Consider the following 18,631-nt stretch of genomic DNA (forward strand, 5'->3'; position numbering starts at 1 on the left):
TGCAGTGACATTGAAAGACAACACTTCGCAGTAAATAAGCAAGTTATTTTAAAATATATTGATTGTTAAATGGCAACATTTCTTCATGTGAAAACTGTAAAGCAAGTCTTTATCTTGCTTCACTGTACTTAACCATACTTACGAAGGTTTTCATGCTTAATGCTTTGTTTGAAGCAGTGATTCGTTGTATTTTTATTGGTAACCAGAAAATGTTGTTGTACAGGTTTTAATTTGCACAGCATGAATATTTTCATTTTAATAAGCATTTTATACTATTTATTTTTTTATTTGTAAGAGACAACTGGCTTTCTATTCCTTATGACAAATTTTAAAACAACATTAAAATATACCTAAATACAGTATATATAAAAAGAAAGAACTGATTACTGACCTCAAGAGGAAGCAGGACGACCACTTTGCACATACATGGAGAGACAGTGGAAAGAGTTTCCAGACTCAGGTTCATGGGCAGCCACATCTCATACGGTCTATCAACATACACTCCCTGGTAAAAAAACGCACAACAGCGGCTCTACTTCCTCAGGACACTCAAGGTCAACCTGTCTCAACAGCTGCTGGTGTCCTTCTACCACTGCTCCATTGAAAGCATACTGACACATGGGATCCTGGCTTGTTTCGGCAGCAGATGCAGAAGATAATCTATACAGCACAGAAAATGCTTTTAAAATGTATTTCTTATCCCAGACAAGTGCAATATTCCTGTTTTTATTACAAGTGCAATATTCCTATTCTTATTTTATAATTTTATTTACTATAAAAGTGCAATATGTCTATGTAACACAAAGGTACTGTGTGTATGTATGTATGTATGCATGTTTTGAACTTGTGTGTGTGCCTGGGTAATTTTCACTTTAATTTGACTCCTTATTGTATATGAGCTCAGCTCAGGCAGTGCAACAGCATTTTGTTGTGTACGACTTCACAATGAGAATAAAAATATTCTATTCAATTCATAAGCGGAATCCTTAAAAGGCATGATCAATTACATGGGGTATTTAAAGACAGGTCAAAATATATTGTTTCTGGTTGTCCCAAATGTATATCTTGCTGGGCAACCACCATGTCCTCACATTCTCTAAAGTGTCCTGTCTCTGTAACAGAACAAAAATCACATAAAGACTTTCAGAAAAAGAAAATATTTAGTTAGATTTTATCTCAGTTAAATTGAGTACATCACTCAGGGACATAAATGGCACAAGTCAGCAATGACAACCCATACATGGATATGACATCCAAAGTGTTGAAAGCTTGGGTTACAATGCTCAATACAATTAGGGATCAGTAATGACGATTAATTTTAAGGGATGCTAATGGAATGTAAAAGAATATTGTTCTGTTATTATCTAAGACTTATTTTGTTTACATTACATGATCAAAATAACAATTGAAAACTTACTGTACAACTTTAAAAAACGAATTACAAAAATATAGAATAATATATAGAGGTAGAGAAATTCAGTAACTCAATTAATGTATTTATTTTTGATTTAATCAAATTATAACTCACTGATGTAAGTAAATCTTCTAACTGAAGTAATGATTAAGCAACATTTAAGAACTTGACTTACTAACTGAAACCTGAAACACGAGATGTATATACTTTCAACTCGTTTTAATTATGTCTTCGATATCACTGCCTAAATTACCATACCACATTTGGAATGTATTCCATATTTAACTTTGGCAGTGTCAGCAAAACACATTCAATATAAGTAGTCCTTCAGGGAACAGTGTGGGACAGAAGACCTGTGAGTTCCTGCTTGTGGTATAACTATGCTCATTTGTGCTTCAGACCAATTCAATGAATTTCTTACTTAGGATATATGTGATGTTAACATATTAATTGAGTGAATGTATGTTTTTGAACCTGCTTGACCTTAACTAACAAAAACTGTTTTGAACAGGATTGGTGAACACTATTGACGGAGTGGGGGTCAGGTAAGAAAAAAAAATATATATATAAATAATTATATATATATATATATATATAAATATATATATATATATATGTGTGTGTGTGTGTAATTATATACATTTTACATTTTATGTCCACAGATATATCTCCAAATATTTTGATATTAATGGTGTTACTATATGTTACTATTTATTCTCTGTATCTTATTCTGTAATAACATTGAAAGACAATATATGAGGATATTGAAACATGGTTTAAATGTGGTTATGTTTACTTCTCAGGAGAATTTCAGGTGTTCAATTACTATTTACTTACATTGACTTGAAACATCAAGATGGCATCTCCTTTGCTCTTATCTAACAGACAAAAGGTGCCACCATGAGTACGGACGCAGAGATGGCCGTTTATGGCAAAGCTGCCATTTACCTCCGGAAACCAGAGAGGGAGAGAATTGAGGCTCAAAGCAAACCATTTGATGCTAAGGCTGCCTGCTATGTAGCAGACGTCAAAGAGCTGTACCTGAAGGGAACAATTGTCAAGAAAGATGGTGCCAAAGTCACTGTCAAAGTCTTGGACACTCAGGAGGTTGGTATCTTTAACTCAGAGTCAACTTATTCAATGTGATCAGTTCTCATTGTGACAAATTTCCGGTTCTAGGAGAGGACAGTTAAAGAAGATGACGTCTCTCCAATGAATCCTCCCAAGTTCGACAAAATTGAGGACATGGCCATGATGACCCATCTCAATGAAGCCTCTGTGCTTTATAACCTCAAAGAGCGTTATGCAGCATGGATGATCTACGTAAGAAATTGGCCCTAATAAGAAACAAGAAAGTTTTAGAGATGGCTTTACTTGTGGGAAACACTGAGGTAACTACTGAATCTCTGTAATCACTTTCAGACCTACTCTGGGTTGTTCTGTGCCACTGTGAACCCCTACAAGTGGCTCCCAGTGTACGATTCTGAGGTTGTAAATGCCTATAGAGGCAAGAAGCGTATGGAGGCTCCACCCCACATCTTCTCCGTCTCTGACAACGCTTATCAGTTCATGCTTACTGGTAAGACATAACCATAACAGCAGAGAATTTGAAAGTATAGGAGGTTTCTGCTGAAGGAAAATGTGCTTAATTCCATTGTTGTTTTATTTAACAGATAGGGAGAACCAGTCTGTCTTGATCACGTAAGTAACATTTTATGGCATGTTTAACATCTATATCTTAACAAATATATAGAACAAGTCTTCACAAAACTTTTTCCATACCTAGTGGAGAATCTGGTGCTGGAAAGACTGTGAACACAAAGCGTGTCATCCAGTACTTTGCAACCATCTCAGTTGGTGGAGACAAGAAGAGGGACACATCAAAGGTGGGGTTATGTCTATGATGGTATCAACTGAAAGTACTTTTAGTATGGAATATTTTTCCATGGGGGGAAAAATCACTCCCACTATCAACTCTAAACCTTCTTTGTAGGGTTCACTGGAGGATCAGATTATTGCAGCTAATCCTCTGCTGGAGGCCTATGGTAATGCCAAAACTGTGAGGAATGACAACTCATCTCGTTTTGTAAGTATGAAGGAATTCTTGCAAAATCACAGAGGTCCTTCTATACATTGCCCATGTGGATGGATATTTAACATCCCTTTGTTCTAAACAGGGTAAATTTATCAGAATCCATTTCGGCACAACTGGCAAACTGTCTAGTGCTGATATTGAGACATGTAAGTAAAACTCCTCATAGTACATACATATTACTGGAATAAAGAATTGGCCACTATGTGACTAATGAACAACATTTGTAGATCTGCTGGAGAAGTCTAGAGTGACATTCCAGCTTCCTGATGAAAGAGGCTACCACATCTTCTACCAGATGATGACCGCCCACAAACCTGAGCTGATTGGTAAACACACTGACTTGTTGCAAAATGAAAAACCTACTTCAATTTCCATAGAAAACAATGTATTGAGCCTGTCACTCTTTTTGATCTCCAGAATTGTCACTCATCTCAACCAACCCCTACGACTTCCCCATGTGCAGCATGGGTCAGATCACTGTGGCCAGCATTGATGACAAAGTTGAGCTGGAAGCCACTGATGTGAGTAGTCTTCACTACAAAATGTTTAAATATGTTGTGTGCAATAAATGCAACATCAAACTGATCTTTACTGCATCTTCTAAAGTGTCTGTCTCTTGTTTGGACACCTCTCTTGAACACAGAATGCTATTGATATCCTGGGCTTCAGTGGTGAAGAGAAGATGAGCATCTACAAGATGACTGGTGCTGTGCTTCACCATGGTAACATGAAGTTCAAGCAGAAGCAGCGTGAAGAGCAGGCTGAGCCTGATGGCACAGAGGGTGAGTTCTTAACATCAGCAAAGAATTATAGCTTGAAAACCACAGTCTTGAAGTTTTCCATTAGGCTGGTTTCTCTTACATTATGATTGACTTTCAGAATCACATACTGTATGTATTAACATTTAATCACTTATCTATTGTCAGAGGCTGACAAGGTTGCTTACTTGCTGGGTCTGAACTCTGCTGACATGCTGAAGGCTCTGTGCTATCCCAGAGTGAAGGTCGGAAATGAGTATGTCACCAAGGGACAGACTGTACCTCAGGTAATCATGAAATATTAATATCCAATATACTATTTTAACATATTGGTTTGGTCACTTCTACTTCAGTAATATGGTACTGAGTTTGATGAAATTAATACTTAGAATGCTTCCTTTAGGATCTTTCAAAATATGATCTTTGGTGTCATACATCTTGTAAGAGGAAGCTCAGGAAAGCAGTATTTAAGTATTTTACAAAACACTTCATTGACTTTAATCAAACAATATCCTGGTTTTTATTCAGGTGCTGAACTCAGTGACTGCCCTGGCCAAGTCTATCTATGAGAGGATGTTCTTGTGGATGGTTGTCCGCATCAACCAGATGTTGGACACTAAACAGCCAAGGCAGTTCTTCATTGGTGTGCTGGATATTGCTGGCTTTGAAATCTTTGATGTAAGCTTCATATTCAACAAGCTGACATTCTTTTCTGAATAGAATCATCATTTTTGCCAACAAAAAAATCACACTGTTTTTCTGTCCCCTTACAGTTCAACACCCTGGAGCAGCTGTGCATCAACTTCACCAATGAGAAACTGCAGCAGTTCTTCAACCACACCATGTTTGTCCTGGAGCAAGAGGAGTACAAGAAGGAGGGTATTATCTGGGAGTTCATTGACTTCGGTATGGACTTGGCTGCTTGCATTGAGCTGATTGAGAAGGTAATGATTCAATTTTGTGATTCTGTGTAATTGTTCTTAGTTTTACTCAACTTATCATTAAATAACACATGTCTTCCGTTTTCTAAAGCCCATGGGCATCTTCTCCATCCTGGAAGAGGAGTGCATGTTCCCCAAGGCCACAGACACATCCTTCAAGAACAAGCTGTATGACCAGCATCTTGGCAAAAACAAAGCATTTGAGAAGCCAAAGCCCGCAAAGGGCAAGGCTGAGGCTCACTTCTCCCTGGTGCACTATGCTGGTACCGTGGACTACAACATCTCTGGCTGGTTGGACAAGAACAAGGATCCACTGAACGATTCTGTCATACAGCTGTACCAGAAATCCTCAGTTAAACTGTTGTCTCTTCTGTATCCTCCCGTTGTTGAGGGTAAAATATTAACTTCAGTAAACTAAATCATACATCTTACATTTTGTAGATATAGATATTTCTAACTAAACTGTGGCATATGAAAATGAAAATTGTGACTCTTTTTAACAAACCATGTTTAATTAAATTCATCAACAGAGGCTGGCAAGAAGGGAGGCAAGAAGAAGGGTGGTTCTATGCAGACTGTGTCTTCACAGTTCAGAGTAAGTTTTAACATTGAAAACTTGGATATGAAATCAAATCACAGATAACACTCCAATTCTTAATTGATATTTGTTACAACAAGAGTTTTTGCATCTACAGGAGAACTTGGGCAAGCTGATGACTAACCTGAGGAGCACTCATCCTCACTTTGTGCGCTGCCTGATTCCCAATGAGTCCAAGACTCCAGGTACATAGAAAAGAAAATCTCAATAGAGACTTTTTTATTTTGTTGGTACAGTTTACTTAATTTTGTGTTGTTCATTCAACAGAACAATTCTAACTACAATAAATGTGGTTTTACAGGTCTCATGGAGAACTTCCTGGTCATCCACCAGCTCAGGTGTAACGGTGTGCTGGAGGGTATCAGAATCTGCAGAAAAGGTTTCCCTAGCAGAATCGTCTATGCTGACTTCAAGCAGAGGTATCAATGAGTATGTAAAGATAATATTACTGCAGGCTATTAAAACAAAATGCTCACACTGTCCTTTAACCCTTTCATGACAGGTACAAGGTGCTGAATGCTAGTGTCATCCCTGAGGGCCAGTTCATTGATAACAAGAAGGCTTCAGAGAAGCTGCTTGGATCAATTGATGTTAATCATGATGAGTACAGATTTGGACACACCAAGGTAAATTGCTTAATTTCTTTTTTATTTACATGCTGTGCCAAAAAGTTATTGTATCTAGATAGTGTGTTTGATTTTTTCTTAATGGAACATTTATGACATTTGTCAATATTAATGACTCGAATTAATGACTTGAATTTTGTAACACGTTAGACAAACGGCTAAGGAAAAAGTCAGTATTTGATAAAGATCAGCAACCAGCTTTAGGCCATTTATAGAACACTGTCTCCTTAAATCCTTTAAACTACGAGGGTTAAGCGAAAATGTTTTTTTTCATATCATACATTCATCATTTCATTTTTTTTGTTTGTTTAGGTGTTCTTCAAGGCCGGTCTCCTGGGTACCCTTGAGGAGATGAGAGATGAAAAGCTTGCATCTCTGGTCACCATGACTCAGGCTCTCGCCCGTGGTTACGTCATGAGAAAAGAGTTTGTGAAGATGACGGAGAGGAGGCATGTTTAAAACAACAAACTCTGAATGACAATTGGATAAAGTCACAAAGCAACATTGTTAATAACAGAAACTTCTTGTCCACAGGGAAGCCATCTATACCATCCAGTACAATGTCCGCTCATTCATGAATGTGAAACACTGGCCATGGATGAAGGTGTACTACAAGATCAAGCCTCTGCTGAAGAGTGCTGAAACTGAGAAGGAGTTAACTCAGATGAAGGAGAACTATGAGAAGATGCAGTCTGACCTTGCTGCTGCACTGGCCAAGAAGAAGGAGCTGGAAGAGAAGATGGTCTCCATCCTGCAGGAGAAAAATGATCTGCAGCTGCAAGTAGCATCAGTAAGTATACATTTTTGCTTTGACATTTTGTGTCCATATATTGTGGACATTCTAACATCTTTTTTTCAATGCAAACAAGGAATCAGAGAATCTGTCAGATGCTGAGGAGAGATGTGAAGGACTTATCAAGAGTAAGATTCAGATGGAGGCCAAACTCAAAGAGACAACAGAGCGACTGGAGGATGAAGAGGAAATCAATGCTGAGCTCACTGCCAAGAAGAGAAAGCTGGAGGATGAATGCTCTGAGCTCAAAAAGGATATTGATGACCTGGAGCTTACCTTGGCCAAAGTGGAAAAGGAGAAACATGCCACTGAGAACAAGGTATGGAAATTATCAACAAATTATCTTGCAGATCAAGTAATATCTGAAGATTACCACACAATAACATCTGACTTGCAAATGTAGGTCAAGAACCTGACTGAGGAGATGGCCTCTCAGGATGAGAGCATTGCTAAGCTGACCAAGGAGAAGAAAGCCCTTCAGGAGTCTCATCAGCAGACTCTTGATGATCTGCAGGCTGAGGAAGACAAGGTCAACACTTTGACCAAGGCCAAGACCAAGCTTGAGCAGCAAGTGGATGATGTAAGTTTACAAAGTCACTCAGATTGGCAATGTTACATGTTGAACATGAACATTAAAAACTATTGTTAATGTTCAGCTTGAGGGTTCTCTGGAGCAAGAGAAGAAGCTGCGTATGGACCTTGAGAGAGCCAAGAGAAAGCTTGAGGGTGATCTGAAACTGGCCCAGGAATCCATCATGGATCTTGAGAATGACAAGCAGCAGTCTGATGAGAAACTTAAGAAGTAACATTGTCTTTGCATTTCAACAAAAATGTATTATTTTAAAACCTATTGTTAACAGCATAAACTCTAACTGTATAACTTTATCTTTTATTCTTACAGGAAGGACTTTGAAGTCAGTCAGCTCCTTAGCAAGATTGAGGATGAGCAGTCAATGGGTGCTCAGCTTCAGAAGAAGATCAAGGAGCTTCAGGTGACATATTGTGTTACTTTATTATTTTTGATTTTAAGTGAAAGTTTACTGAAATACCACTTACTTAAAATCAACAGGCCCGTATTGAGGAACTGGAGGAGGAAATTGAGGCTGAGCGTGCTGCTCGTGCCAAGGTTGAGAAGCAGAGAGCTGACCTTTCCAGGGAACTTGAGGAGATCAGTGAGAGGCTGGAGGAGGCTGGTGGTGCCACTGCTGCTCAGATTGAGATGAACAAGAAGCGCGAAGCTGAGTTCCAGAAGCTCCGTCGTGATCTTGAGGAGTCCACTCTGCAGCATGAAGCCACTGCTGCCGCTCTTCGCAAGAAGCAGGCTGACAGTGTTGCTGAGCTGGGAGAGCAGATCGACAACCTCCAGCGTGTCAAGCAGAAGCTTGAGAAGGAAAAGAGTGAATACAAGATGGAGATTGATGACCTCTCCAGCAACATGGAGGCTGTTGCTAAGGCAAAGGTACACAATACATATAATTTTATTTTAATACCCAAATTAGTGTAGTAAACAAGGTAATAATCATTAGAAATAAATCTGATCACTGAACTGAGCACTCTTTATCTCCTTAGGGAAATCTTGAAAAGATGTGCCGTACTCTTGAGGACCAACTTAGTGAACTGAAGACCAAGAATGATGAAAATGTCCGTCAGATCAATGACATGAGTGCACAGAAAGCACGTCTCCTGACAGAAAATGGTATTTACAAGTTATAAGCGAAAGATTTGTTGTTTTCTGAATCTATTATGGTAAAACGTAACACAAACTAATACATCATGATATCTTCCTCACAAGGCGAGTTCGGCCGTCAAATTGAAGAGAAAGAAGCTCTTGTCTCCCAGTTGACCAGAGGTAAACAGGCCTACACACAGCAGATTGAAGAGCTGAAGAGACAGATTGAAGAGGAGGTTAAGGTAAGACGACTTTAAATTTGTACTGTCTGATACCTTTTCTATTTGTTGTTTAAAAGTTTTACACACTGAATATTACTTTTTACACCAGGCCAAGAATGCTCTGGCCCATGGAATGCAGTCAGCCCGCCATGACTGCGATCTGCTGAGGGAGCAGTTTGAGGAGGAGCAGGAGGCAAAGGCTGAGCTGCAGCGTGGAATGTCCAAGGCCAACAGTGAGGTGGCTCAGTGGAGATCCAAGTATGAAACTGATGCTATCCAGCGTACTGAGGAGCTTGAGGAAGCCAAGTGAGTACAGGTTAAGCGTTTCCAATCAGACAACTACACAGTAAGAACATTTAAATGTCAAGAAGTATAGCATTGTAGCTTAGCTCAACTGACAATGCTATTAATTGTATCAATGCTTGTATTTCAAGACAATTAACTAAATCATAATTTTTATATTTGTTTTGTCACTTTTGCGCTGCACTACTTGAATATGTTAATCTAGGTTCTCCAGGAAATAAGTAATTATTTGTATTTCATTCATATTTATATGCAAAAGTATGTGGAAAAACATTATTGGCATTTTAAACTTTAAGATTTTCACTGAGACTAATAACACTCTTTCACAGGAAAAAGCTTGCCCAGCGTCTTCAGGAGGCTGAGGAGCAGATTGAAGCAACCAATTCCAAGTGTGCTTCTCTGGAGAAAACCAAACAGAGGCTCCAGAGTGAGGTGGAGGATCTCATGATTGATGTGGAGAGGGCTAATGGTCTGGCTGCCAACCTGGACAAGAAGCAGAGGAACTTTGACAAGGTAATGTTTACTTTGGGCAACCATGACAAGCAAAGAAGAAAACTTGTCATTGTGTTGATCAATGACTAAGTGACTAAATTGTTATTCAGGTGTTGGCAGAGTGGAAGCAGAAGTACGAGGAGGGTCAGGCAGAGCTTGAGGGAGCTCAGAAGGAGGCTCGTTCTCTCAGCACTGAGCTCTTCAAGATGAAGAACTCCTATGAGGAAGCTCTGGATCAGCTGGAGACCATGAAGCGTGAAAACAAGAACCTACAACGTGAGTTCTACACAGTACAGTACAGTACAGTAACATTGTGTTAAAAGTGTGTATTTCTTACATTTTAGTCATTGCTAATTATTTTACATTTTAAGGCTTATCGATATAAAATGCATTTATCTCTCTGCAGAGGAGATCTCAGATCTGACTGAACAGATTGGTGAGACTGGCAAGAGCATCCATGAGCTGGAGAAGGCCAAGAAGCAGGTGGAGACTGAGAAGTCTGAGATCCAGACAGCTCTTGAAGAGGCTGAGGTACATTTTTTTACAGGCCATATCTTCTTCTGAAAAACTATACAAAGTCTGAAGGCAGAGACGAATATTTCATTCTTTGATTATAAAAGGGAACTCTGGAGCATGAAGAGTCCAAGATCCTGCGTGTCCAGCTGGAGCTCAACCAGATCAAGGGTGAGGTGGACAGGAAGCTGGCAGAGAAAGACGAAGAGATGGAGCAGATCAAGAGGAACAGCCAGAGGGTGATTGACTCCATGCAGAGCACTCTGGATTCTGAGGTCAGGAGCAGGAACGATGCCCTGAGAATCAAGAAGAAGATGGAGGGAGACCTGAATGAGATGGAGATTCAGCTGAGCCACGCCAATCGCCAGGCTGCTGAGTCCCAGAAGCAGCTGAGGAATGTACAGGCACAACTGAAGGTATTGTATGACATAGAGTTCTGGTAATGATTATGATCAGTGTCCTTAAATTTTGGCATTCAAGTGAACATTTTCCTGACATTTTTCACAAGGATGCCCAACTGCACCTTGATGATGCTCTCAGAGCCCAGGAGGACTTTAAGGAACAAGCTGCTATGGTAGATCGCAGGAACGGTCTCATGCTCGCTGAAATTGAGGAACTTAGAGCTGGTCTGGAACAGACAGAGAGAAGCCGCAAAGTGGCTGAGCAGGAGCTGGTGGACGCCAGTGAGCGTGTTGGTCTTCTGCACTCTCAGGTGAATTTTCTTTTCATTTCTCCACTATTTCACCAATCGTGATTTTATATAAATTACTGAACTTCTCTTTTCTTTTAGAACACAAGTCTAATGAACACCAAGAAGAAGCTTGAGACTGATCTGGTCCAGGTCCAGGGTGAAGTGGATGACACTGTTCAGGAAGCAAGAAATGCAGAGGAGAAGGCCAAGAAGGCTATCACTGATGTAGGTGTATTTAATTTGTTCTAATTTTGTTATTCTTCGTAAATGGGTCTTTTCAAGATATTTCTCATCAACATTGAATGGTGTCTCCTCTAGGCTGCTATGATGGCTGAGGAGCTGAAGAAGGAGCAGGATACTAGCGCTCACCTGGAGAGAATGAAGAAGAACCTTGAGGTTGCTGTTAAGGACCTGCAGCACCGTCTGGATGAAGCTGAGAACCTGGCCATGAAGGGTGGCAAGAAGCAGCTCCAGAAACTTGAGTCGAGGGTAAAAAGTCTTGTTAATTTCTTGCACAGCTGAGGATAGACTTTGAGGAAAATATGTATATTTAATGTCTTACTGTATTCTGAAGGTGCGTGAGCTGGAGACTGAGGTTGAGGCAGAGCAGAGACGTGGAGCTGATGCTGTTAAGGGTGTCCGCAAATATGAGAGGAGAGTGAAGGAGCTCACTTACCAGGTATAGTCATTTTGATATTAAAAATGTAAAGTGCAAATAAATCAAATATAGTTACCATTTTAAGTTCTTAAACATGTGAATCTCTCTTTTCTATAACAGACTGAAGAGGACAAGAAAAATGTTACCAGGCTGCAGGATCTGGTTGACAAGTTGCAGCTGAAGGTGAAGGCCTACAAGAGGCAGGCTGAGGAAGCGGTAAAGACATAACTTGTTTATAACAAAGACAACTTGACACTATGTAGTCTTAATACAATGCACAATAACCTTTAACATTTTAACAATTGTTCATGCCTTGGCTACTTATTTCAGGAGGAGCAGGCCAATGTTCATCTGTCCAAGTGCAGGAAGGTCCAGCATGAGCTTGAGGAGGCTGAGGAGCGTGCTGACATTGCAGAGTCCCAGGTTAACAAACTGAGAGTAAAGAGCCGCGACTCTGGCAAGGTAAAGTAACAATTTGAATGGTCAAAACACGAATCAAATAAAATTCTGCATACTCCAATTTACTTCAAGCAATACTGTTGTCATCAATGAAATAAAATACCAATAATCCCTTCATAAAATTAAAGAAAGACAAATCCTTTCCAAGTATACAGAGTATAACATATATGTATGCTGGTTTATGTTTTGTATTGATCGTTTTATCTTTTTTTCTCAGGGAAAAGATGTGGCTGAGTAAAGCACCGCGCTGACGGGCGGTTTCTGATCATATAATATGATGTGAAATATACCACAATAAAATTGTTTTTAATCTTAAATTGCTTTCTGTGTTCTTTTGATCCGAGTGTGTGCTCCGAAAGAGCAAATGTCAGTCATTTGTGAAACACCTTAACTTTCTATACTGGAATGGGTGGCAACAATATAAAGAACTGCTAATAGTTTGGGCTCATTTAAAGTTAAAAAAAAAAGTCTGATGTGAAACTATTAAGTGTGCCCCCAATATGCAAAACATATAGGTCTCTTGCACGGTGGTTCTCAACCTGGGGTTCGCGACCCCCAAGGGGCTCCTGAGATAATTAATGTAATTTTTTTGACATCACCTTTGACAGTTATATAATTTGACTCGATCGACTTGATGAATATAATTTATTCAGTGTGTTTGTCAGAGTCAGTGGGCCCTATTAAAACTGCGCACCGCGAAAGGTCTGAGCGCTAAGTGATTTAGGACGTGTCCAACCCACTTTTGCTAGTTATGCGGCGCACTTTTGCAGGAGCAAAGTGAGGAACAGGTCATAAAAAGGTTGATGATCCTGCAGTGATGTGGGATGCAGCTAAAGCTGTGATTAGAGGTCATCTCATCTCATACACATCTGCAAGAAAAAAGGCAGTTACCAAACAAACCGAACAACTTAAAAAGGAGCTCATTGATTTGGAACAATCTCATAAACAATCACCTACAGAGGAAAATATGAGGAGGCTAAACGCTGTTAGAACTAATCTTAATCATATTCAAACTGAACATATCAAAAAACTTCTGTTTTTTACTAGACAACAATACCACGAGTATGGTAATAAGCCGAGCAGTCTCTTATCCTATCAGCTTAAAAAAGAAAAGGCCGATCGTACAATAAAATGCATACGTGATACTACAGGCCAATTGAAATATGACACACAATCAATGAAGTCTTCATTCCTCGATTTTTATACACAGCTGTATGCATCAGAAAACCCATCTGAACCAGATATCCACACATTTTTAGAAAAGATATCTTTGCCCTCAATCTCTGAAGAAGATAAGGAGCAGTTGAACTCTCCATTTACCGCGGAGGAGGTGCTGTGAGCAACTATGTCACTGCCCTCCGGAAAAACTCCTGGCTTGGACGGGTATCCTGCAGCATTTTATAAGGCCTTCTGGCCTCATATTAAGCCTCTTTTTATGCCCATGCTCACAGATTTTTTTGACAGTGGAACCCTCCCAGAATCAATGAAGACAGCTGCAATTACATTGATACACAAACAGGACAAAGATATCACAGTATATACCTCATTCCGTCCAATTTCACTACTCCCAGTTTTTGATTTTAAGATAATATCAAAGTTAATTGCTAATAGATGAGAAGACTTGTTGCCCCAGCTCATTAACCCCGACCAGTCTGGTTTTGTACAGGCGCGATATGCCTCTGATAATATTCGGAGACTATTAAACATAATTGATCACTCGACCCTATATAATGGACCAGCGTTAGTATTATCGCTTGACGCAGAAAAAGCGTTTGATAGGGTTGAGTGGTCATATTTATTTTCTGTCTTGAAGAAATTTAATTTTGGCGATAAATGTATTGGATGGATCAAGTCTATGTATAGCAACCCACAAGCTCAAATATGTATAAATGGCACTCTCACAGGAAAATTTAGTTTATATAGAGGATGTCGAGAGGGGTGTCCATTATCCCCTTTCCTATTTAATTTGGCAATTGAACCCTTCGCAGAGGCCATACGGACTAGTAAAGACATTTTTGGAATTGACATTGGTAAAACTGAAAATAGAATTTCATTGTATGCCGACGATATTATCTTGTACCTAACTAGCCCAGAGAGGTCAATTCCTGCAGTCCTAGATCTCATCGACAAATTTGAGAGGATATCAGGCTACAAAATTAACTTAACGAAATCTAATGCCTTCTTATTGAACTCACCAATCTCTATTGAACTCAAGACCATCTCACCATTCACTTGGGCACAGAGTGGATTCAAGTATCTGGGGGTGAACGTGTCTCCCAAACTTGAAGACCTGTCTCACATAAACTACTACCCATTACTCAAAAAGATCAAAGAAGAGCTGGAACATTGGAATTTACTTCCCATTTCCTTCCTCGGCCGGATTAATGTAATTAAAATGAATATACTGCCCCGTTTTGGTTACTTGTTCCAGTCACTTCCTTGCTATTTAGACAAAGCATTTTTTAAATCCATAAACAAACTAATGAGCTCTTTTATTTGGAAGAATTCCTCACCTGGAATAGCTTTCAAAACTTTAACTAAGTCTAGGGAGAAAGGTGGACTGGGACTCCCGGACCTTCAGTTATACTACTGGGCCGCCCAGACAAAAGGCCTGATTAGTTGGATACAAAAACGAAGAACTGCTCACTGGAGAGATATTGAAGAAGAACTTTGCTCTCCTACCTCGTTGACCAGTTTACTATTTATTAATAACATAAATGCCCTTCATTCAGTATCAAGAACCTATGTAATTCATAACACTCTTAGGGCTTGGCAGGACGTAAAGAAATTTTGTGGATCTTCTGCAGGAATCTCTTTGCTAGCTCCTCTATCCTCTAATCCAGACCTGCCACCCTCAGTTGGAAAATCCCTGCTCACAAAGTGTAAAGAATATGGTAAACCTCAGTTTCAACATCTGTTTACTGAAGGCTCCCTTAAATCTTTCTTAGATTTGAGATCAGAATTTGGAATTCCCAAACAGGAATTTTATAAATATTTACAAATTCGTAACTTGATTACTACTCTGAAAAGAGGAGGACCTCTGTCGCTGGGGCTGTCAAGGATGGAGGAGATTCTGGAGAACTCCACATCATTGAAAGGGAAAATTTCGTCAATCTACAGTGCTCTGTTAGAACATCATAGTTCCTCCTTGACACCTCTGAAGGCTATATGGCAAAAAGATCTGGGATGTGATCTCAGTGGTGACCAATGGGATGTTATGTGTCAAAATGTCTTAACTGCACTGTCCTGTAATAAAATAATTGAACAAAATTATAAATTTATGCACAGGATGTACCTTACCCCACTACGTTTAAGTAAGATATATCCTAACTCTTCCTCCAGATGCCACCGATGTTAAACATGTACAGGGTCAATCATCCATGTTTTTTGGGAATGCAGAAAATTAAAACACAAACACAAAGAGGTACATGATCTGACTCTTAAGGTGCTGAAAATTCCGTTGAACATTTCGCCAGTACGGTACCTCGTTGGTTCAGACACTAGACCCCATGTCAACAAAGAGGATTGGCATAATATCATATATTGCTAAGAAGTGCATTTTGCTCAACTGGAACCAGCAAAGACCCCCAACATTTAATTTGTTCAAACAAATTTTGAACGATACACTACAACTGGAACAACGCGCCTACACCTTAAAAAATAAGGGGGAAATCTTCCTGAGAACTTGGGAACCTCTTATGGACCTCTGACCATTCACCTCGCCTGATTGGATGTGCTTTGAGACATTTCTACTGTGATGACCATACTGAAACTATGACTATTATTATTATTATTATTATTTACTATTATTGTTTTTTTGTTTGTTTGTTTGTCTGTTTGTTTTCTCTCTCTACTCAATTCTAATGTTTTGTCTTTGTTTTTCCCTTTAGACATTATTATTTTATTTCATACATTTTATTTCATTTTACTATTTGTGTACCTGTTCGGGTAGGTTTGTTAAATGATAAAAATAAGTAAATAAATAATTGGGGAAAAAAAAGGTTGGCTCATGACGCTTGATTATTCATCAATGTGTTTTGGGAGTAACACGATCAATCTGAGTCATCTCTCTCTCTCTCATTGCCTTTAAGAGCCAGGTCCACCTGCAGGCAGGTGTGTTGCTATTTGGCGGATTTCAGTCTTTGTTCATATATAAATTGGGCTTGGGTCAGCATATTAAACTTCATTCCATCCTCTGTGCAACTGCACACACAGAATAGACACAGGTGATTTTGATGTTAAAATCCCACTGCCGCTCATAGACAAAAATTAAGAGAGATGCTGTGTATGTTAATGCACGATGCACCGCAGTGTAACTTCATTAATTACTTAAATCTCTAGATAGGCTGTCAGGATCAAACAGGATCTTATGTTATTAAAGTTCTGTATGCTTACCATTAAAGAAAGGTCGGCTGTAAATGTTTATTTAATTGTTGTTGCTTCTGGATCACAAGACTGTACTCAAGTGCGTGGGTAATGGACACTGGACAGTGTTGGCAAGATTCTCAGTGCCACAGGTAGTTAAGTTTTAAGGATTATAATTAATGTATCTCATAGTTGTCTGTGTGTGTGTCTGTCTGTCTGTTCCTGCTTGTATTAGAGAGAGCGCACATCTGCATGACCAGATCAGGTTTGAAAAACTGTTTGAGGAGAAAGGTATTTTGCACATTTCCCTGTAAGCACTACTTTGTAAAGTAACATGAGAATGAAAGATTAATTCTTGCTTAGAAGACTTTGAAGGCAACAAACAACAATTAAAAAAACTTGATATCCCAGAATCACACCTTGGGCTCTATTTAGAGGACGGAAGGCGGAAGTGATTTAGGGTGTGTCCGACACACTTTTGCTTGTTAAACAGCGCACAATGTGGCCACAAACCGAGGCGCAAGGCACAAAGAGGTTGGCTTAAGTCCCTGGATTATTCATTGGCGTGTTTTCGGCATAACATGAATCAAACCAATCAGAGTGTCAGCTCTCATTCCCTTTAAGAGCCTGGTGCGCCTGTAGGTGGATTTTAATCATTCTTCTTATATAATCCGGACCCCGACAGGCAGGTTCAACTTATTTCTTTCCACTGTGTCCTTGAACACGCAGAAAAAAACACAGGTTACGGTACGATTTGTTGAAACACGAATTGATGTTACAGCCACTGAAGCACTGAACAATTTACTTATTGTTGCTGCTGGATCACATTCTGTCCGTGCGTAATGGACACTCTGCGTAATGGCACTAACTGGACAATGTTTTAATATCTGTGTGCACGATTGTCGGTGCCACAGGGAGTTATGTTTGAGTATGGCAATTAATTTACCTCCTTGTTTCTGCTGTATTATAGAGAGTGTGCGTCTGAACGAGCGCCCAGTATGGAGAGCTTTGTGTTGGTCACGGTAGTTTTTTGCCCGTGCGCAGCTGGAGTAGGAATCTCCCTGAGGTGAGGCAGGTGTGTGTAGAGGCAGCGGTGACCTTCCACGTCTTCCTGCACTTCTCAGCAGATCATTAACAAACCGAAAGCAGTATCATGATTTCAGGAGACGAGGGAAACAAAAGCTTGAAGTCTGTCCCTTAAAGAACGTTTTTCACTGTATTTGCAAACAGACCGCTTTTTCCTTATGAGTAGCCTGCGTGCCTGTGTCAGCGACAAGCACAGACTCATGTTGTGAACTCTCCGATGAATGTCCATAATGCACCCTCTAAATAGCAAACACCGATTGCACCATAGACTTTAGACCAGAGGCCTTTAAGTTTCCACAGCCTGATGTTCATGTATTGACTGTTTTTGAGCAGAAACAAAACATAACATTCTCGCGTGAGGCACAGCAGGTAACTGATTCATTATTTAAATCTGCAGACACGCTGTCAGGTCCGGACAGGATCTTATGTATATTAAAGTTCTGTGTGCTGACCATCAAAGAAAGGTCGGCTGTAAATTTGTATTTACTTATTGTTGCTGCTGGATCACGCGGCTGTATGCTCACGTGCGTGCATAAAACGGACACTGGACAGTTAATATCTGTGGGCATGATTGTTGGTGCCACATAGTCTTGCTTGAGGATTATAATAAATGTTCCTCTTATTTGTGTGTGTGTGTACGTTAAATTAAAAAATAAACATGTATGACATCCGTACATTCGCGTGACATTATGCCACGTTGTGAAGTGAATTAAAGGTAACTTGTCATAAACAATGTTCTGCTGACAGAGATCATTAAAAACAGCAGGCTGTAACAAAACAGACAGATGATGCAGCTGTGCCACACATCACATTTAATTGACTTCGCTTTTAAATGACGGCTCTGAAGCAGGGATATCTCATGTTGTTGCCCACGGGCGCTATTGGTGGCGCAAGATCACTTGCTATTTACACAACGTGGGCGTTGGGCGTGAAAATGACGACTGCACCA

The 18,631-nt window shown here is 39.7% G+C and overlaps 1 pseudogene; it reads left to right on the top strand.

Moving 5' to 3' along the window:
• Positions 1-2,314: 2,314 nt before the first annotated feature.
• On the top strand, positions 2,315-12,469 carry LOC138612522 (myosin heavy chain, fast skeletal muscle-like; annotated as a pseudogene).
• The last annotated feature ends 6,162 nt before the right edge of the window (positions 12,470-18,631 follow it).

Source organism: Semicossyphus pulcher, unplaced genomic scaffold (assembly GCF_022749685.1).
Source record: "Semicossyphus pulcher isolate SPU_LCO1_2020_fin unplaced genomic scaffold, fSemPul1.0.p SCAF_8, whole genome shotgun sequence".
Classification (NCBI taxonomy): Eukaryota; Metazoa; Chordata; class Actinopteri; order Labriformes; family Labridae; genus Semicossyphus; species Semicossyphus pulcher.